General features: G+C 34.8%; 1 long non-coding RNA gene across 1 annotated transcript; it reads right to left on the reverse strand.

Annotated features, from left to right (window-relative positions):
* Positions 1 to 8414: 8414 nt before the first annotated feature.
* On the reverse strand, positions 8415 to 11423 carry LOC107003365. Its single transcript, XR_001454641.2, has 2 exons — positions 8750 to 11423; positions 8415 to 8666 (listed from the first exon to the last, which is right to left on the reverse strand). It is a non-coding gene; the product is annotated as an uncharacterized LOC107003365 (long non-coding RNA).
* Between the last annotated feature and the right edge of the window lie 11871 nt (positions 11424 to 23294).

Raw genomic sequence — 23294 nt, forward strand, 5'->3', positions numbered from 1 at the left:
GATCAAGTTTGTCTCTTAACAAAGGACTTGTATGGCCTAAAACAAGCCCCAAGGGCATGGTATGAGAGGATGGACAATCATCTCACCAAACTTGGCTTTAGTAGAAGTCAAAGTGAAGCTACTTTATATGTGAAAGTCAATGCTGCAGGTGAGTCCTTAATTGTCTCAATTTATGTGGATGACATGCTTGTGATACGAAGCAATTGAACTAATCCAAAGGTTCAAGGATGAAATGGAGAAAATCTTTGAAATGACTTAACTTGGATTCATGAAGTACTTTCTTGTTGCAGTCCAGTGATGGAATTTTCATATGCCAGCAGAAATACATTTTGGATATTCTAAACATGTTCAAAATGCAAGACTGCAAGCCGGTGAGTACTCCAATAACTACTGGTGTGAAGCTTGGAAAGGATGAGGATTCCGAAAAAATGGATGATAGTATGTATAGAAGCTTAATTTACAGTGTTCTATGTTTAACCGCAAGCAGGCGTGACATTCTATTTGTTGTTAGTTTGCTCTCTAGGTTCATGCATTTTCCTACAGCTCAATCAACAATAGAAGATGAGTACATAGCTAATAAATCTGATGTGAATCAAGTTATCTGGGTAAGGAAGATGATGAAGGACTTAGGCCATGAACAAACAGAAGCTACCAAGATCATGTGTGACAACAGTTCAACAATTTCAATCTCAAAAAATCCAGTGTTTCATTGTCGAACTAAACATATCAAGATGAAGTTTCATTTTATTAGAGAAGTCCAACAATCTAATGAAGTGTTGCTTGTTCATTGTTCATCTGAGAAACAGCTGGCTGACATTTACACCAAGTCATTGCCAAAGGAAAGGTTTGAAGATCAGAGGTAAATAATTGGTGTTTGCCACAAAAATGCCAAGGAGAAGTGTCAGACAATTGACATTTTTTCATCTTATTATTATTTTTACTATTTTTTACTTATTTCAATTTAGTGCTGCCTATTTTCTAGATAGACTTAGTCTACTTTAGTTTCTCAACTTTCTTAAGTAAGTGGCCCCATTATGGCTGTTAGTGGCCCTCTTTTATGGTAGTTAGTGGCACATTTTCTTATTTTAGTTTTAATGTTTATGTTTTTTTCTTTATATAAATTCAGTATTTCTGCAGATTAATATACACAAGAATTTCATAAGTTCACTCTATTTTTATTTTTTCAAATCATTTTCTTGAGTATTTTTCATTAAACATAAACTACATCTGGCTCTGCCACTATTGATCACGACTTCTAAACTCCTCCGTGGTTTACTTGTTTCAATTGAAAAGTCAAAGTATGTTTTTCTAAGGTATTGAAGTTATTGTCTATGACAAGACCAATTAAGGACCTACAGGCAATATATCATTAATACTAATCAATGATAATTCAAAACTAAATATCATCCTAAATGAAAGATCCTTATTTCATATAAATAGGTAATCTGTTTTGAGGGTTGTTTCATTTTTCTTTACAACATCACTTTTTGGTTTTGAATGATAATATTCAGATGGAACATTAAATTATTATAAAATTGGAACTGATTAGCATGGAAAGTAAGTGGTTGAGGGGAATCCAATATTTCTTTATCCAACTTGAGTTGTTAAATAGCTGTCTTGCACAATGATTTTCAGAATTCATACAAGAGAGTTTTCATGGTGATTAAAAAGAGAACATGCGACTCAATTACGCCGAGGAGATTTTAGAAAAGGCATTAGCCATTGCAGGATATGAAAAGAAATTCGTTATAGAGATGATCGTAAAGGAGTTCACAGGCGTAAGAGCTTATTACATATATATTAAAAAAAATATATCAATCCTAGAGATGGAAAACATTGAACATATAAAATAGAAAATTGTACTAAGGTGACAAATCACAAGATAGGCATAGTAAGTCATTAATTTTTTTACAAACCAAAACACCAATTATCAATGTAACTTATTAACAAGTTGTGGAATATCTTGTTCAACAAAGTGCATGCATACCAAGGTATAATCTATTTTACTTGTTAAGGGGGACAGTTAAATTATTTATAAAAAAAAAACAGATAAACCAATTAATAAAATTGTGAGGGACACAACAATAAATACACCCCACTTCTAAACAAGTTGAAGCCAACTGTATGAAATATCATTTATCGTGTTTTTCCATCAAAACTCATTTGAGACAAGAGAACTTATATTTTAGTCCCTTTTTTAGTTTCTCCTTAGAATACACGTCTCCATATTAAAAAACAATTTTTATTCGCTTCTTTTTATTATGACAAGGGAAACACATAGCCACTAACTTTTGAGTGTACACAAGGTAAAACCCCTGTTCCTATGACATACCTCGCAAACCACATAGGAAAGGTATCCTGCACTTGGTAAGAACAGTGTGAAAAGTTCGACCCACAAGGAAAACCCCTAGCCTTTGAACATGAGGTCTCCAATATAGAAGTATCAACCCCAAATAATTAGACTACATGTACCCTAAATGATTCAAATGTTTGTATAACCGAAGAATACTATGTAACTCAAGTTTTTTTCTTTTTATTTTAGTGTGTTTTGAATAATTTCGATGAAATGTACACATACTTTTTGAGACATCAGTTTCTTGCAACATGTGCTCACTCAAAATCAAAAGATCTAAATTTGAGGCAGCTAAGGTGGATGGAGATACTCAAGGATTATGATGTGACCATTCCGTACCATCTCAGTACGACTAATGTTGTGGCAGACGGTTTGAGTCGAAAAGTGGTGGATATGGGTAGTTTAGCTTGCTTGATTATATAAAAACAACCTTACACTATGGAAATTCAACCTTGGAGCATAAGTTCATGCAATTGGGCATCTCACAGAAAGGTGTGGTGTTATCTAGCATTGAAGTTAAGGCAACATTCATTGAGTAAATCACGGTGAAATAAGTTGAGATTGAAAATATGAAAGAACATAAGTGGAAGGCTACACTAGGTAAGGCACTAGAGACCACTGTTGATGTAGAAATAATCCTCAATTATAAAGGAAGGATTTTTATTCCTTGAGTTGGTGAATTGATTTATATAATTTTGACTGAATAACATGGTTTGTGATATTCAATTCATCTAGGTGTGACAATGATATATCGAGCTATGAAGCGAATTTATTAGTTCTTGGGCATGAAGAAGGATATAGCAGAGTTTGTGTCTAAGGGTAGAAATTGTAAAAAAGTAAATGAACATCAAAGGCCTTATGGTTTGCTTCAAAGAATGTCAATTCTGTAATGGAAGTGGGAAATGATAGCACAGGATCTTGTGGTTGGTCTTCTTAATACATTGGGAATATTTGATCCTATTTGTGTAGTGATTGTCAGATTTAGTATGTCAGCAAATTTTATTTTGGTGATAATAGATTATAATACTTAACAATTGGCTAAGGTGTATATGCAAGAAATTGTGATATTTCATGGGGTTCCCCCTTTATGGCCTCAGATCCTCGTACGTAGTTTACCTCGAAGTTTCAGAGGAAATTACACAATGAATTGGGAACACAACTCACTTTTAGTACCGCATTCCATCCACATACATGCATGTTGGGAGAATGACTAATAGTTATCCTGAATATGAATCTCTTATAATAATAGTTATCACTTCAACATTGATATGACACCATTTGAGGCATTATATGAGAGAGATGTAGATCACTCATAGGATGGTTGAAGGTTGGATATGTGAAGCCTTTGGGGGTTGATGTAGTGAAGGATATTCAAGAGAAAGTGAGTAGTATTCTAGCTAAACTCTTAAAAATCACAAATGTGGTATGTAGACAATAAGGTGAGAGACATGAAATATCATGTTGGTGAGAATGTTCTTATAAGGTATCACCAAAAAAAGGGGTGATGATGTTTGTCAAGAAGGGTTAGAAAAGTCTGTGATACATTGTCCCCTTTGAAGTTCTTGGATGTTTAGGACTGGTAATGTATAGATTGACTTTACCTCCTAACCTATCGATACTTCATCCTGTATTTCATGTCTCCATGTTTAAGATATATCATGAGTATGGGAATTATATCATTAAATGGGACTCCATTGTGTTAGACAAAGGCCGCTAATATAAGAATGAACCTATTGTATTTATTGTTTATGATGTGCACAAGGTGAGGACTAAGAATATTAAGTTCTTGAAAATGCAATGGGATCATCATCTAGTTCAGGAAGCTACTTGGTAAACCTAGAGGTACTACCCAACTCCTTTCTTAGACTATTTTTCACAAGTTTGTCACTTGGGGATGATCGATGGCTAAATTTGTATATATTGTAATGAAAGAACTTAATAAATGAGTTCCTTCACTATGGAAAAGACAATGAAACTTTTTTGCTGTAACTTGGAAGGTAAGTCCCCGTATCCAGAACAGACAAGAAATAAGCTTTTCAATAAAAAAAATGCAAGTGCAAATTGACGGTCACCATCTATGGATCGTAGTCTGATCTACGGCCCATACTATGGGTTCATGGTTTTCCACGGTATCCCTCCCAAACACAGCTCATAAAAATTAGCAAAGTCTCGACCCACGAGCAGACGTATTTTTTGTATGGCAGACCAATGTCCGTGGTCTGTTTCCATGGATCAAGAATCCTATCACCCAACCTATGCCATGAACTACAGATGACAAACATGGACCTTCGTTCGATCTACGGTCTTTAGGTTAGACCGTAGGTGAAGGTTAGCAGTCAGTTAGGGAGAAAATGTTGTTACGTTACCTTCAAATGGTAATAACTTTTAGGGAAAAACATATTAGGTGTCCTATAACCTATGATATGATAGATAATTAAATTGTATTACCAATCTTATGTTGTGATCATGACCTATATTGTATAGTGATCATTACATTGACTTGGTTATTGATTACATTGCTATCCTATGGTGTTATTATGAATAAATTAAGATTAATTATAGGAGGATAATATAAGTTCCTGAGATGTTATTTAGGTTATGAAGTACATTGTTAAATTAGCCTATGTATCTTTTTTGAAGCTATGAACTAGTATTGAATTGTGTTCTATAGATGCAATTCACCTTTTATCTTATTGGTTATCTTTGTGTGATGATGTTACTCCCCTAATTGGGTTGAGTTATGGGTTGATTGTAAGACTTCGATGATGAACTATGACGATGACTTGGTAAGTATTAGGATCTCTATCTTTACTTCCAATTCTGATTAATTGTGGTGAAGTCACGATGTTACATTAGAGTATACCTTGTACTAGGATGATATGGTGATATGATGTTGAATTGAAATATCTTGATTATGTTGTGCAGGTTATTAAGGTGTATGCTATATAAGGATGTTAATAACTATCAATGTGCCTGGTTATGCTATGAAATGCTAATGTGTTAACCTCACTTATATGAATTATGATGAATGGACTTATACTCATACAATTCTTATTGAGATATTGATGATAATAATTTTACAAGGGATAGACCCTATGACCTAACTAAGATATGATTGATAATTAAAGGCTTAAAGACATTTCAAAAAGGGACTCTAGCTTAGTACCAAGTAAACTAGATTGAGGAGTGTCCCTTTAAACATAGGAAAGGTAGGAACACTGCATTACTCTGGAGATTTGAGACTATAATTTTATGCTCATAAAGAGGGTCCTAACTATATCTCCTTGTTCTTGAACTATGTTGCGCCCATAGGACTACTAGCTAGCGGATCCACGTAGTTTCTATATTTAATGATTTGGTACTACCTTGAAAAGTAGTCTGCCTTCTTTCGGTGTAGGGTCTTATTACAGCAGATTCCACAGTAGCTCATGTGGTCTATGTCGTTTAGGGCAAGATGTTCCCAAAAGGTAAAACGAATTAAAGGACTTGAACTCTAACTTGGATAACCTAAGAGGTCTAAATTAGTCTAGGTAGGGGTATGGGACTCTAACTATACATTGCACTAGTTAGCCTCGAAGGAGTCTTAGGAGGATGTTTGTATATATATATTTATGTTATGAAGATATATGATATGTACAATATAAACTTGGCACGTTGTTGATACTATGCGTTGATTAGTTAACTTATGAGTATGCATTTGGTTATAATTTCAACATAAGATTAAATGAAAATCTAAATGTTATGTCATATAAAGTTGGACATTCTTTATGATTTCTTATAGAGGCTACTTAGTCAAGTAAGGTCATGGGCTTTGCTTGGTTATTGCACTTGTTGACTTGATAAGGATTAATGAGTAGTTGTCTTGCTTATGATGATATGATTGACTCTCGCTAATTCATCTGATGTTATTCTTTGATGATAGGGTTGTAATAAATCACAGTTTCAAGTATTTTGGAATACATATTACTTGTTGAGTTAGTAAGCATGTTAGGTTGGTTGATATGACTTGCTTTTCTTTGCATTAGGTTCCTAAAAGTGTCAAATGACATGTTTCAACGAAAAGTTACTTTTTTGCATCTTTTGCTTGTATATGTGCATAAGGTCTCATACTTAGTACATGTGGAGTACTAACCCCATTTTCTTTCCTTTTCCCAAACATTTTAGGTTCCGGTCGTTGAAGAGTTTTGAAGACAACATTGTTGGAGGCTTGAATTCTATATTTCATCCAAGTGGGGTAGGTCCTGAATTTCCTACGGCAATATCACTATGTAGCTTACAGACTTGTTATTATCTTAAAGACTCTTTCATTTCTTTCCTTTTCAATTGATTACTATTCTTTTGTATGACCTATATGTGGTCTTGTTTGATTGTTGTAAGGGCTATGCCAATAATGTGATAATCGTTTAGATGGTATGATATGAGACAATCTTTGAGACTATTTTTCTATCTTATACATGTGTATGTTCAATAAAAGTAGAAGGCTATGTAACCATCCTATATGAAGGGTCTATGTACACCCGATACAACTATATATTATGTATATGTAGAGGTCTATATAAACCTCCAAGTAGTTCTAATTAATGTTTTAAATTTTTCCCATTTTTCAACCTATGAATGTAATGACATGAGACTAATAGGCTAGTCTTAGTCTTTGAAAAGGACGCCGACGCCGGTTATGTCTAGGGTGTAAACCCAGATGCTACAAACTTTGTATCAGAGCATGAGGTTGAATATTGTTGTGTTGTGTCCCTCTCTCTACCACATCTATGCAGGTTTGTATTCATGATTGTGAAGTGCACCACACTTATGAGTAGGAACCTATATGATTCTTAGGAATCACTCTCTCTCTTTGGAAATCTTAGATCGTGCCTATAGAGTATACTCATGGTATGATTTTGCATCTCATCCTATTGTTGTGCTTATAGAAAACATAAACACTCGAAGGAATGAGGCTCGAAGACTTGAAGAGAAAATTGCAACTACGGGAGCTCCTCCCCGTGGTGAGCAAGTTCTTCCACTTGAAGAAGATGCTAATGAAGAGCAAGCACCGGTCAATCCTCCTCCTTTGACAGATGAGAATATAATAACAGCTCTTCTTCAAATGGCCCAAGCTATCACCACCCAAGCACAAACCTCCACGACTCAAGCCTAAGATTTGACGGCTAAAACAAATCGGGAAGTTGTGCCCCATCCTCATCTACAAGTCACTACTATGGCTTCAAGTGTAAGGGACTTCACTCGAATGAAATGTCCTACTCTCTACAGGTCTAAGGTTGATGAAGATCCCCAATAATTCATCGATGAAGTCTCTAAAATACTTTTGGCTATGGGGTTGTCAACAAGTGAAAAGGTAGAGTTGTGTACTTATCAACTAAAAGACATGGCACTAGCATGGTATGTCCAATGGAGGGATATTAGGATATTGAGAGTTGGTCCGATGACTTGGGAGATCTTTAAACAACTTTTCTAGATAAGTTCTTTCTGTTTTTCGAAAATATATATATAGTATAAGTAATGACTAAGCTTCGAAAAATCAATTAATCTTATGATTTAAGAAAAAACAACTTTCCGAATTAAAAGAGTCGCCACTTGATTTTGTAGTAAATAATCAAGAAAACTTTAAATTAATTTTCAAAAGTTTTAAAACAGATAAAAATCAGTTGAAAAGGGTTCGGAGTTCAAATGTACATTTGAGAAGGTATTAGGCCCTCTGAATGCCCGCAAACTCGCGGTTGACCGGCGAGTTGGCTAAAATGTCTTTGAATTTTCTAAAATTTATCAAATAAAGTTCATTTTTATCATTTCTATTACTTAAGATTATTATTATTTTTTAATTAATTAGTGAAAAGAAAGAGATTACTTTAATAGAGAGTTACTAAAGGTAGTTGATTAGAATTAGAATAATAATAAAATAAAGGTTAAGTAACCTATAAAAAATAAATTATTACATTACTAATTTATCATTTATCATTTAAAATAATTATCTCTTTTTAAGGAAAAATAACTAAGGGGATAACCTAAAGGGATAAACTTAAGGGTTGACAAAACCAAGAAGTAGAAATAAAACCAAGTAAAATTATATGTATACATTAATTTTGAATATATGTATATAAATGAGAATGAATGGCTATCGTTGAGTATCAATTAAATTGAAACTAAAATGTTAGTCAAACATGAATAAACAAAGAGAGGAAGAGGGATAGAAATATTAATTTGGGTTTATCAGCCCAAATCCACAAATCTGATGGGCCCAACTTCATCCCGTGTCCTATTTATAAGTGGCCCTTGACCCTTGACATTTTCATTTTTACACCTACACTTAAAACACTGGGCTTATTTTCCATCGAAAATATGTATACAATTTATGTATATTGCTGTATACAAAGAGTATCTGACCCATTTGAGCCTTCCGAGACCTGCATTTTTCGTTGAAATTTATGTCCTGTATTATTGGCCTGTGTTTTCATGTCCATGCGCCTACATATTGTATTTTCTGACTGTATACCAGTTTATATAGTCGTTCTATCAGTATGGTTTTGACTTTTCGGGGTTGAAAAGTTTAATTTCCAGCATTTCCATTGCCATTCTCAACCTGCAGACCAATTTAAAGATGGCTGGCCGACTCGGAGAGGGTAGGATTGAGCCTTTGGGGCTCAATAAAGATAGCGCTAAAGGGAAATGGAATCCAAATGGACTCCAGAAGTGTTTCACATGCAACAAAAAATGGGAGAAAGTTTGTAATGAGAAATGATTTTCAACCCACACACAATCTAATAATTAACAACACATGGAAGAGCGTTAAAAAAGAAAATATAATTTTCAGCCCACACATAATCTAGTAGCTAGCTCACTGCGGAAGACATACACACGTCACATGGTGGAAAACTAACCGGACTTCTTGACATAGGATTCTTATCATGTATTCAAAGAAAAGAAACTAACCAAAGTAACCATTGAAGTTGGGATAAGGATGTTAATTGAACCATACTTCCTAACTAATAAACAAATAAAAAGAAGCAATATGAACTATATGCGGGCCAAAGAAGAAGACCAAAACTAGGCTCAAATGAATTAATTTGCAAACATAACTTCATGGTGGCATAAGAAAGCTATCACAGAAAACTACCTTTAAGCATGTCAAAATATAATTTTCAACCTATGATTTGACTTCCAGAACATCAACGAAAATATTTCCCACTTATCAAAGTTTGTTAGGAATAGAAAACATGTGGGTCATGCGTATTTTAAGTAGGTATGAGGATAACAAATCCTTTACTTAACAGAGTAACTTAATGATATTATCATATGACCAAGCTAGCAACTATTCTATCTATCTTAACTCGAGCATACAAGAATCGACTTCACATGGCGAATAAGAACACTGTTAGGAGGAAGAAAGCAAGTTATATCAACACACACTAAAATGAAAAATTCACCTAGGAGAACTTAATGCTCAAAGAGGCTACAAATAACATGCCACTAATCCTTATTGCAACACACTCGAGACAAACAAACACAAAGGCCATTCGACAAACAAGGCGAGAATCCGAGAAAACATACATTTGTGAAACAAAACATAATTGGAAGAGTTAGTGACAATATCAATAAAATCGCATATTACACTGCCTATATTGGTTCATCCCGGCCTAAACGAATAACTCGAGTAACAAGAGAAATGAATGAAGACTTTAGACGTAATGAACAAGCAAGGGAAGGATATACTCTAAGCTTACAATAAGAATGCAAAAACAGACCATGAATATTCAAACAAGTCAACCTGATATGAGAGATAACGAAAATAATCTCAAGATTCATAGAAGCAACGAAGATCGACATGAGAGGTAAAGCCGAGAACTATAATAGTGGTGGACAATGAAATTGCTAAAGAATCGCAGATACAACGAAATGACTCCAAATAACTAGTGTTTTGGGTTCATTCATCCAACTTAAGATGATAAAGGATGACTCAAACATCTAGTGCAACGCAATTACTCCTACTCATGACAACAAGAAAAAAAAATAAGACAGGTGAAATAATCTCGAAATTAAATAAGGTTAAGTTAGGAAGATTTGAAAAATTAAAACAAGAAGCGTCACGATTTCTGGACTGGGAAAACCATTCCAAAGAAAAACCCACAGCCCACACATGCATTCTTCGACCTTATTCCCGAATCACAACTGTAGAAGAAACAAGAGTAAACTCGAAATATTCATGATTCAATCTGAAAGTAACAAATAGCATCCAAACTTTAAGGAAAAAAATGACATAATTATTATTACTGTTCTCAATCTTCAAGGTATTCGAGGACGAGCAGCCCACATGTACAAAACACTGCTTAATCATAAAACACAACACTTGAAACAAGACAAAACTTCAACATACTATCAAAGGTAACTCACAAAAGGCAAAAAACATTATAAATTAGAAGGAGAAATGGCAGCAGAGAATTTTATATTTGTTGAAACAAAATGATGATTAAACGATGTGATATAGAGAGAGTTCACCTTCTCCGTGGCAGCAAGCAAGAGACGGGCGATTAAGGAAATTGTCTTCACTATGCGACTCGAACTTAAATGATGTGTGGGAATTCTAGGCGGGATCTCTGTTTTGAATACAACTTGGATCTGTCTGTATGTGTATGTTCTTATCTATTTTTTTAAGCTACTATAAGTATTCTTTTCAAGAACAAAATTTTTATTTCAATAAAGAGTAGATGAGAGTTTATACAGAAGAAATTGGTGCTGAGCTAAGGGGAAAAACACGGAGATTGTGAGAGGGAAAATGGGATGAATTCGAATTTCAAATTCCCTGGAGATAAGTTTGCCAATAGCTGAAATTGTTACAATCCTCAACGGTATTGAAAGGCTAGCCATTCGATTAGAAACCAAGGATGATGAGGCGAAGATATTTCGACACCTAGACTATTCCTGTACGGAGAGGATGATGGAGAGAGACGGAAGATGATACAACTAAAGTTGCTAGACTCGGCTGACGATTATCTCCTATTCTTTTGCGTCTGGGTCACTGGAATTTCTAGAATAGAAGAAAGAACACGTACAGGGTCTGGGCATGTTTCTTTTGGGTATTAAATTGGGAATTGGTTAGGGTCGAGGGAACAATTGGGCTGGGTGTTATTGGTCTTGGCTGAAAATTAGGAAATGAATGGGTTTCTTAGTCTAATGGAATTGAAGTGTGCCCATTTGGAAAATTGGAATTGGGCTACTGAAAAATGTTTTGTAAGGACCCAAAAATTTGATCCTTTTATTTAACCAAATAATTTAACGATTTAACCGAATTGAATGTTACTAATGAATTCGTCTAAAATATCGATAAGGCGAATTAATATAATTAATTAATGAGCTTATTAATCTTCACAAAAATAAAATAAATAATTAATTGCAAACTAGTGATTCAAAAATATAATTATAGTTTAAACTAAACTAATATAATAAAATACATACTAAAATTAAAATCTTTTTTGAGATGATTTTCGAATATTTACTGAAATATACCAATTATATCTATTAACTATATGAAAATATATTTACTAAATATAAATTATAGAAATCGACTAGGATTACTTAAAATCACATTGGAAATAATTTGAAAAAAACTGATTATTCTAAATTGTTTAGAAATTAAAAAATAGTGAATTAATTCCTACAGGGGAGGGTCAAAATTTGGTGTACAACAACTGTCCCTCATTTTACTTAGACTGATGCAAGAAATTCGAGGAAAATGAAATCGGCCAAGCTAATTTTGACCAACCACATATTAATCTTGTAGGAAATGGATTTGATACGGAATTAAGGAATTATGGCCGAAACTCAGAAATGAGTCTCCTACATATCTCAGGGTATATGAGAATTCAGGCCACTTGTAATTCGATGCGCTTGATTTGACACATGATTTTAAAAGAATTCAAAATTTATCTCTATATCGGATCATGAAGTGATCTAAATACTCAGAAATAGGAATTAAGAGCAACTGTTGGAATACAACCGAGTTTTAAACATTGATCTCTCCTAACTTTCCTAAACAGAAGGAATCAGGATGCTTGTAGTTCGACTAAATCAGTTGAGAAGGAAATCTATATTTATGCTAGATAACCTTCGATTATGGTAGAGTAACAAATAGGTCGAGTATGAAAAAAGGGCTTGTAATCTTTTACCCATAATTGTGGTGCACTTCACAACCATAATTAAGAACTCACACGGACATAATTTTAAAGGCACTTTGTGCAATGTCACTCAGATTGGAAATTTGCTTCCTGTAGATCGAATGTTCCGTATGCGAGACAGATACTGACAAAACATAGAAAAAAACCCACATGCCTTCTGATAAGGGTGTGGTTTGATTGTGGTGGAAGTCGCTCCCCTTCACTCGTCCTAAGAGTTTGACATTCCTCTTTGGACTGTGTCCTAGTTTGCTGCTAAGATAAAGTTCCACGTTGTGTTGCATCCTTTTTAATGTCGTCCTCACCTGTGGTATGTTTTGGAGAATTCATCGTTTTTTCATGCTCTCGACAAAGATTGAGATATAACTCGTCAGCATAAAAATGCAATTAAGATGCGAGACAATGTCTTTTACCTTGTCAATTCTTGATTTTTCTCCTCGACATTTGACGTCAACTCGATTGGGTTGGTTTAAGCAAATAAAGATTATGTTTTGTTTTCGCAATTTAATCTTCCATGCATTCTTCATTTGATGTTAACATAAAGGAAACTTGATACAGTGTGCTAGTATTTCTTTTGACGTCATCTTCGATGCTCTTCTTGATGCTTACTTTTATCAAAATAAAAGAATGCAGTGGATGCCGATGGATAAATATTTCTCTTGGAATGCACGATTTCCTTTTCTGGCTGTGGATGACTTACTGCGGGGCATGTATATCTTTCCGCGATGGGTAAATTTCTGCGAGGTATGAAATCTTGTCACGATGCGTAACTTTCTATGATGTATGAAATCTTCTCGCGATGCATATATTTCTGCGAGGTATGAAATATTCTCGCGATGCAAAAATTTCAACGAGGCATGAAATCTTCTCTTGATGCATAAATTTCTGCGAGGTATAAAATGTTCTCACGATGCATAAATTTCTGCGAGGTATAATATCTTCTCGCGATGCATAAATTTCTATGAGGTATAAAATGTTCCCACGATGCATAAATTTCTGCGAGGCATTAATATCTTCACACGATGCATAATTTCAACGAGGTATGAAATCTTCTCGAGATGCATAACTTTCGACAAGGCATTAAATCATTCTCGCGATGCATAGCTCTCACCGAGGCATAAATATATTCTCATGATGCGTGAACATTTACTCGTGATGCATGGTCTTCCGCGATGCATGAATATTGACTCGCGATGCTTAATCTTCTACGATACATGAATATTGACCTGCGATGTATGACCTTCTGCGATTCATGAATATTGACTCGCGATGAATGACCTTCTGCGATGCATGAATCTTGACTCGTGATGTATGAATATTGAATCGCGATGCATGAATATTAACTCGTTACGCATGATCCTTTGTCATGCATGACCATTGAATTGTGATGCATGACTAATGACTCGCAATTCATGAATATTAACTCTTGATGTCATCCTTGGTACCAAATAAAGATAGTGCTTCAATCGAGCAACATAATGATCTTCTAGACGCTTTCTGCATAATTATATCATCTCTAATAATGATATCGGTAAAACGACTTCCAGATAGTATATCTTCTTGATCGACAATGAAATAATTGACCCCCCGGGTAATGCGTAATATCATATCCGACATTATTATCTAAATTACATCCTTTACGGAACCCATAAACTCTTCATTGAGATTTTTGATTGATTCACCTTCGAATCTAGCTGGACGTTCTTTATAAATTTCATGTTGTCGGAAATTGATTGAAATAAACAATTCATATTACCATGTCTCCGACATAAGCGATATCAAATGATTCCTTCTTTTAGGAAAACTATTGATTTTGGGATAGTTTTCTCCTCCTTTGACTTCTCCATATTCCTCTATCGGAAGAATTTGGAAATTTCAGAGCAAAGCTATAAACCTGCGTCCACAGAAAAATTGTTAGTTTTAAAAACGAACTGATCTGTGTCGATTTCATCAATTGTCTACTCCTTTTCCTATTGTCTTCGGTTGATTTTCTTATCTCCCAACTTGCGGTAGATAAGACAAAATATTTTATGCCAAAAAAATGAAAGTAGAAGTTCTTCAAAGTATGAAAGATAATGAAATGAATGATATCAAAGGTGTTTGGATAGGATAATCAAGAGGTGAACTAGACTCAAGTAATGACACTAGGTCATTTTTGGTCATTTCACAGTAAACCCGATGAAAGTCTTAAACTACATCCTAGGTATAACTGGTGTTTACACTAGCCTATGAATGAATGAAAGTAAAGTACGTAAGAATGAATGAAACAGACTCCGTGTTTGCTAAACTAGACTCCGTAATTGAGGTCCCATATGTTGATCCCTCATTTTGGGAAGTCTTAATGTCAAGTCCATGATTTCAAGGTCTCATCGAGTATGAACGAATGATATGAAATATGTTATATGATATGTGCAATATGTTATGTGCTATATGCAATATGTTATGTGTTGTGTGCAAAATTATATGTATGATGATGCATGTTACTCTCATAGCATGACTTTCCTAATCTGATTTGGAAAGTCCACTGACTTGACTTTCCATAACTCATATCATTAGGAGTGAGCTCTTCTTAATCATGCATGTCCTTGGTGTGTGCTTGCATATGCCCATACTTAGTACAAGTGTGTACTAATCCCATACAACTCTTTACTTTTAGGTGCAGGCATAGGTGGACGCTAGAGTTTACGAGATGACGCTGAAGCTATCTGAACATGGAGCATTCATCTGGACTTGGTAGGCCCTCATGCTTTCGAGGATGCTTGCCCGTTATATTTTAGCGTAGATGTAGGCTTGAGCTAGTGGATTGTGTTCCACTAGCGTTTCTTTCTCATTTATTTTCAGACATTGTATCGTGCCATTCTGGAAACTTTATATTTTATGCAGATATGACTTTCATTCAGTTGAGTATCTTGGTATTAGATGGTTGTTGTGAATGATTATGAACTGATGTAGATATATCTTATATGAGTATAACGTATCCTACTATGAAGTCTATGTATACTTCAAGTAACTAAAAGTTACTAATTTTCCGCTAAAATTAAACTAGATGATGTAACGATAATGTATGTAGGCTTGTCTGCGACCTCTGACAGGTCAACGACGCCGGTTTTGGCTAGGGTCTACACTCAGGTCGTGACAAGACAGATCATCGATGAAATGACGGACCGTCGACTGCCTCTGTCAGTCCACACTTAGAATCATTTTTCAAATTTTAGATGAAATCCTCTCTGAATCAATCTATGGACCAACAGCACGGTCTATCGATGATTTTACGGTTCGTCGATGCCTTCCGTTGCTCCATTCTTAGAATTTTTCCAACTTCAGGTACTGGGACTATAGCTGATCTCATCGATGGTTGAACAGGACAGTCAGTCGAACGAACCTCTCCGTATCCCTACGCTTGGTAAGATTTCCCCAAGTTTTCTCCAATTTACTGAATTTCATTCAACGGCCACCATCTACGGACCTTCAATGGAACGATGGACCGTCGATGGCATTCGTGGGTCGTTTATGCACTTTATTTCAGCTACCTTCTGTATTTTACACCTGGACATCTTTCGTGCAAAACAAACATAAATACAAGTCAAAAACTACAACAAAAAGGTTCTAGACACACACAACTCTTAAGTAAAAAGCATTGAAAAGACCACGAAAACATGGTAAATCAACACCCTCAACTTAAATTCGTTGTTTGTCCTCAAGTGACCCAGTACGACTCAAAACATCACTTTATACAAAAAAGTACTCTTTTAAGCTTTCTCAATCACATGGCTTTAAATCCCGACTTTTAACCGATATAGATCATGTGAGCATCATGAAATCTAGCGTATTCACCACAACGAAAAGAGGTGGAGTCACTGGACAAGATGAAACCAAGAACTTACCTAGGTCGCTTAGGTGGAAACCATTGGCTAGTTCCTATGTTTGAAGCATAGTTCAAGGACTAGGAGATTTAGGGAGACCTATACCCGTCTAGACGGACAGTCTCATCTCATGAGAATTACACGAACCTCTGCCTTCCCGAAAGAAGGAATCGCAACTCATAGCTAACCTATCAGTGCTCAGTATAAAGTTCCATTTCATTCATCTCATACATAATAGAAGTTGGCTTCTAACATGAGGCATCATAGCTCATTAGATGATTTCTCTTCTCATCAGTTCATATTAAGTGTGAATAGTACTTACACTTACATGTAGAGTGTGATTGAGACATGTCTCTTAATATTCAACACTCTCTTAGGTGAGTACCTTTGGTGATCTTATATAGGCGTAGGTACAACTTGTCTCACTTGCACTAGCATCATATTATGGTGCCACCCTATTCTTTCTTAAAATCTTTTTGTTTTTTCTTTACTCACCTTTTATTATTTGTTCATCGTATAATATACATATGTTTTCTTGTAGTTCACATTGATGGATATTGATTCTAGGCGTAGATACACCTTGTCTCACTTGTACTAGCCTATCCTCATGTAGCCACTCTTTCTCTACTTATACATCATTTAGTATAAATATACTCTCTATAGTCATGTAGTCACTCTTTTCTTTAGTGACATTGATTTTTAGACGTACATGCAGCTTGTCTCACTTGCACTAGCCTATAGTGATGTAGTCACTCTTTTCTTTACATATTAACTATGAATTCATTATTAACACTTACTTTTGGAGTATGCTTGAGATTTGACTATACGTCATTCTACACTCCCATTACGTGAATGTTGATTTCATCATATGCCAATGCACTTGGCCTTTTAGTATGTTTCACACTCTTACTTAACCCTCCTAGGTTCACATCATTTAATCACATACGTCTCAGGTTTGCTTACTTTTAAATGTACGCTAGACTTATGGACCCATACGTACAAGCCATGAGGCTTCATTTATAATTCGTCTAAGTAACTCAGACTCACCCAATATTATTTGGTACAAGACTTATGCATCTTGTATGTTTTCCAAGGTCTCGAGTTTGATTCCTATGGGAAGCATTTATTCATTATTTATTCACGTAAGACTTATGCATCAATATGGAATTGGGCAAGGGAACCCTATTACAAATGCCTTATATAACACTAGTTAATTTTCTTTATGATTTTCGTTGTCATAAAGTTATTGGCTAGGGAACCCAAGATCCATTCCCCAATAACTACACTTCCTTTCTTTTCTTGATTTTTATCTTAAATATTTTGGCTGGGGGGGCCCAATATTGAATGCCCACACCCATATTCATTTCTTTTTCTGTCTTTACTTGATTCCTTCGTTTAGACTAAGAGGGTGTGGGATCGAACCCCCACAACCCCATTCTATTTTTCTCCTTAATTCTCTTCATTCAGCCGAGAGGTTGTGGGTTCGATTCCCCATACCTAATTTTATTATTTCTTTATTTCATTTTTCTCCTCTCTCCTTCACCCATCCAAGAGGTTGTGGGTTCGTACCCCACACGCCTCACTTCATTTTTCTTTCCTTTTTTTTCTCTTAACTTTTCACTTGAGACTTACCCCATTTCGAATCCCCCTTACAACATTTTACTATTTATTTTTTTATAACTTGTATATGGTGAGGTCTTGGTTTCAATACCCACTAACCTCATGCATTTAAAAAAAAATTAAAACTAAAATTCTTAACAGTAAACTGCCGAAACCAATTTTCAGAATGCTAGAAATTTGTTCACTCTTTTGCAGTCCATTTTCTCAACTTTTAAATGTTAGATTTAGGACAAATTTCGTGTGGCATCTAATGCATCTTTAGTTGAGTTTACATGGTTACTTTCGGAAATTTGATCACCTTTATGCAGTCCATTTTATCACCCTCTTTCACGTTAAACATCAAGACATTTTGAGTAGTTTTTAGGGAGATATTTAGGTGCATTTTCAAGGTTACTTTCAGTCAAGAATTATCATTCAATTCAGAACCTTTGAACTCATATGAACATTACATTTTTAACATATTCATACACGTAAAATACAACAATTTAACATGTAAAATTTCATGATTCAAGCCGAGACGAAAATCTCAGTGCACATGCACCCACAAATTACATATCACATATTTTCGAAAACACTTATTTCAGTTCTACAGAATTCCGCATACACATTTGAACACGTAATCACAATCAGCCCAAAAATCATCTACCAGAAGTCATACCAACGCATACTTGAATCTTTCAAAGGATCTAATGACAGGGGCATGCAACAGGGACAACCTTAGTTTTTTATTGTGAATAGTCTGAACGTTAGGGGTCTCTTGGGAAAGGGAACAATAGGGAAGAAAAACCATACCTGAAGTCGTTCAAATATGTTCTTATGTGCTGCCAAAATCCCCCACTAAGCCGACGTCGCACCACCTAAGTCACAAGCACAATCCGTAGAGAACATGGTTTTTAATTTTCATTTTAAAGCTTATTTTAATTTTGAGTTTGTGCGTTCAAGTTCTTGATGAACTTTGTAATTTTTTTATTATGCTCTCTTCTTTTTATTGATGAGTGATCGTGTAAATAAGGTGAGAGTTGAGAGAGACGTAAGAATGAGTTAGCTTAGACTAGAAGATTAGGTGGACACTTAGTCAAAATTAGGACTTCTCTTAATTGTTTAAAATTATGATTTTTTTCAAAGGGTAAGCGAGATGACGACCAAGACCCTACAAAATCAGATTATAATCATCAGTTTAATCCACCTAAACGTTCCTTCTACCAAGGCTCAAACTCAGGTGAAGCCTAACTTGCAAAAAAGGGTCAGTTTCGGCCAACCCTATCCGAATTGCCCCCCCCCCCCCTCTTTAAATTAATTAATTAATTAAATATATAGGGTAATTACAATACTACCTCTAGCTTGGAAAAGGCCATTTTAACCCTAGACCCTCCAAACCTAAGATTACCCCTTTTTAAGTCCGGTAAAACTCATCTGGGTGAATCTCTTCAATTCGGGTGCCCTACATCGTTGGTTCTCACCTTGCCTAGCTCAACTAACTCAGAAAGTTGGTTGGCTTAGCTAGTGCATAGGTTTTGAGGTCTGGTTCTACGGGCAACAAGTCGTGTGAACCCGGTCTAATCGAGGCATTATAGGTACGTTTAAGCATTACTTAGCATAGTCATTTTCAGGGTTGTTACCTTTCTGTTGGGGTCATCGATTACAACCGCGTTTTAGATAACTTACCATATTTTAATTCCTTTTAATTTAGGAAAATGTTTTCTATAAGTAGGGTTTAAAACCTTTTTTTTCGAGGCTAGACATTATTACTTTTGATATAGTTTGTGTTTGGAGATTGGGTTTTGCAAAGTTGAGCATTCATTCAATTTCCGGTGTTGGTTTTCAAGGTTTTCTTGCTAATTCAAGTTGATTTTGCTGGATTTTTTCGAATTGTCAAAGTAAGTTCATGATTTCATTCTTAACAACTATGAATTGTGTTCTTATTAGCATGAGTAACTAAATCCACAACTAGGTTTGTGGGAACCATGTGTGATTAACAAGGTAAACCTCGCTAAATAACAATTCTCAAATAGGATCTTGCATGTATTGATAATTATTTTGTTTAGAAGTCTTTTTAACGGTGGCCAAGGTTAGAACTCGCCTTGATGCTACTAGTCGTACCAAGGAGGTAGTTAATAAGAAAAAAATTATCAACATAGATTTAGTGGGATACTATCTACTAGGCTAGTATCGATTGGTGCGAAGTAACAACTAAGACATACATCGATTATGATGCTTAATACGAGGTAAAGGTAAGGATTAGTAGTGTATACATACGTAGCCGGACCAAGGTGCAAGGTGAAATTCTCTAAATGTCCGACCAAGGATTTAGAGGTACCCAACTTATCTCTTTGCATGCAAATTACTAGGAAAGAAATGTTATAGCTAGGAATATGACATTATGATCCTATGGGGATACTTACACCCTAGTTTCTCTCATCGTCTTTGCTTTTATTTACTTGTTTTGCTTAGAATTTTTAACGAAGATTTGTGTTACAAACCCCCCATCTTTAATTACTTGCTTTTGGAAAGAACTTGACTAAATAACAATAATCGTCCATTAAAGTTAAGTCTAAACTATTTTCCTCATTGGATCGACCCCAACCTAATAGTTGGGTTCTTTACTTGATACGACCGCTTATACTTCTTTAGGGAGGTGTAACAAGGTAAACCTATCCAAATAACAATTCTCAAATAGGATCTTGCATGTATTGATAATTCTTTTGTTTAGAAGTCTTTTTAATAGTGACCAACGTTAGATTTCTCCTTTTTTATACTTGCCGGACCAAGGAGGTAGTTAATAAGAAAAGAATTATCAATACAGATTTAGTGGGTTACTATCTAATAGGCTAGTGTCGATTCGCGCAAAATCACAACTAAGACATACATCAATTATGATGCTTAATATGAGGTAAAGATAAGGGTTAGTAGTGTATACACACGTAGTCGGACCAAGATGCGAGGTGAAATTCTCTAAATTCCGGACCAAGGATTTAGAGATACCTAAATTGTCAATTTTAATGCAAATCACTATGGAAGAATTGTTATATCTAGGAATACGGTGTTATGATCCCATGGGGAACATTTACACCCCTCCCCCTTTAATTACTAGTTGTTGGAAAGAATTTGACTAATTAGTAATACTCGTCTATTAAAGTTAAGTCTAAATCATTTTCCTCATGATATCGACCCCAACCTAATAGTTGGATTTTTTACATGATTCGACCACTTAAACTTCTTTAAGGAGGTGTAATTTGAGTGTATCATGGGTATAGTAATAAGATTTGGTGTTGAAAGTAAGTGGGTGATTTCATTATGCGACTAATGAATTCTTTATTTGAACTTGAGGTCTGTTAATGAGGTAGTATGAAGAAATAAGATTGTTTCAATGAAAGTATTGATGTGTATAGATCGTTAGTGTGTCATTTAGATAAGTATGATCATCTTATGGTTAGCACCTTGTAATTTTGAGTTAAGCTTGAACACAATATGTTAAGAGTGGTCATGAAATTAGATTTAGATCTTGCTAGAATAGGTATATACCCTTGTAGAATCTATGAGTTATAGCTAAAGAGTTATACTAATCATAACTTAGAGTGTGGTTCAGAGGTTTTGTAAAACGTGGAAGCTAGAAGTTGTATGTCTAATGGCATATCAGTCCTACTCTATTATTACTTATTGTCGAGATACCCTTGTTTCATGTCATATAGTTTCAGTTAGATCATTCGTGACTTATGTGCTATAGACTGTTAAAATATCTCAGTATAAATCAATTATTTCTATGTGAATATGCAAGTTCAAAATTCAAAAATAAAGTAGGAGTAACTCTTTTTCCTTTCGATACTAAGTTTAACCGTCATTCAAGGATAAATAATCTCAAGGGGGAGATATTGTAACACCTCAAAAATTTAATTTTAGAATCCGAATCATTTATCTTAAGTATATGAGCTTTAACTGGGTGATGTACTACTTGATAATGTATTTTTTAGGTTCTTTACTAAGTGTATAAAGGGTATTGGAAGTGATTTGGATTCATGAGGGACCTATAACACTAAGTCAAGTTCAAAGTCTTTCTATTGTCTTTGTTTTTCGTATTAGTTTATGCAAGTTTCAACTTCAAATCATATTGTCTTTAGGTATATCCATAGTTATGCAGCTAATAACCTATCAAATTAAAGGTATACGAGTATTTTTTCCGAATCCACCAAGTTTTCATCAACTGGTGTTTGGAGTAAAAAGTTATGCCTATTTTACTGGACACTATCTTGTCACGCACCGGCACTTGGCAAGGCAGTAGATACTTCCTTTCTCGCAGTTGGATACGCGGGTGAGGCATTTTTGAGTGGCCGCACGGGCGTCTGGGTCTTTTAATCCTCCCCCAAATACGTAGTTCACCTCCTTAGTTTATAAATTTACCGTAGAAAGATTTGCTTTCAAGAAACTAACTTCCTCCGAGGTTCATCCATCATCAAAGGGATGATTGTGCCATCGAACTTCATAATACCTTCATCTTAACATGAATTAATATCTCCTACTGATGAAGTTCATAGATTTTTTTCAAGAAAGCTCTTCAAGAGCTCATCTCTATGCTTCAAGAAACATATTCTTGTAATCTTTTCATACAAAGACCTCACCTCTCTCAAGAATTTTGAATGTTAGGTCATTCATAGTGTTGGACTAGTTCATCCTCACGCCCTACATCTCAATGCAGTTTGTGGCAAGTGGAATCAGGATTCTACCCTCACTTTTATGAAATTATTGATATGAGTTATGTTTTTTTTCTAAATTCTAATTTCTGATATTATTAGATTGCAATATTATGCGTATCCTTAAGTTATTTTTCATGCTTATATTCAACATGAACCCCAATTAATGAGATTTGTACTAAATTTTTTTTATGCATTTATTTTCATGCATTGGTTTTGAAATTTTAAAGTGAGTCCCTGAGATTTTTTAAGCTATGTTTTGAGAAGAGTTTAAGGGAACACAAATGGTTCCAAAAGTATTATTTTCACATTGAGAAGGACTACTATTCTTTTAGAAAAAATTAAACAATTTTCGAAAACATTTCATACAGATAAAGGGAAGTTCATTTAGGCCTTAAAGAAGATATTTTTTTTCACATTGAAAAAAGAGTACTACTCATAAAAGTAAAGTGTTCTAACAAAAATGGAATACAGTTCATATGCCACTTCAAGAGGCCCATTTAAGTAAGTTTCTCATTCAAATGAGTATTTTACATGAGTATGTATGTGTGTATATACATATATATATATATATATATATATATATATATATATA

Source organism: Solanum pennellii, chromosome 11, assembly GCF_001406875.1.
Source record: "Solanum pennellii chromosome 11, SPENNV200".
Lineage (NCBI taxonomy): Eukaryota > Viridiplantae > Streptophyta > Magnoliopsida > Solanales > Solanaceae > Solanum > Solanum pennellii.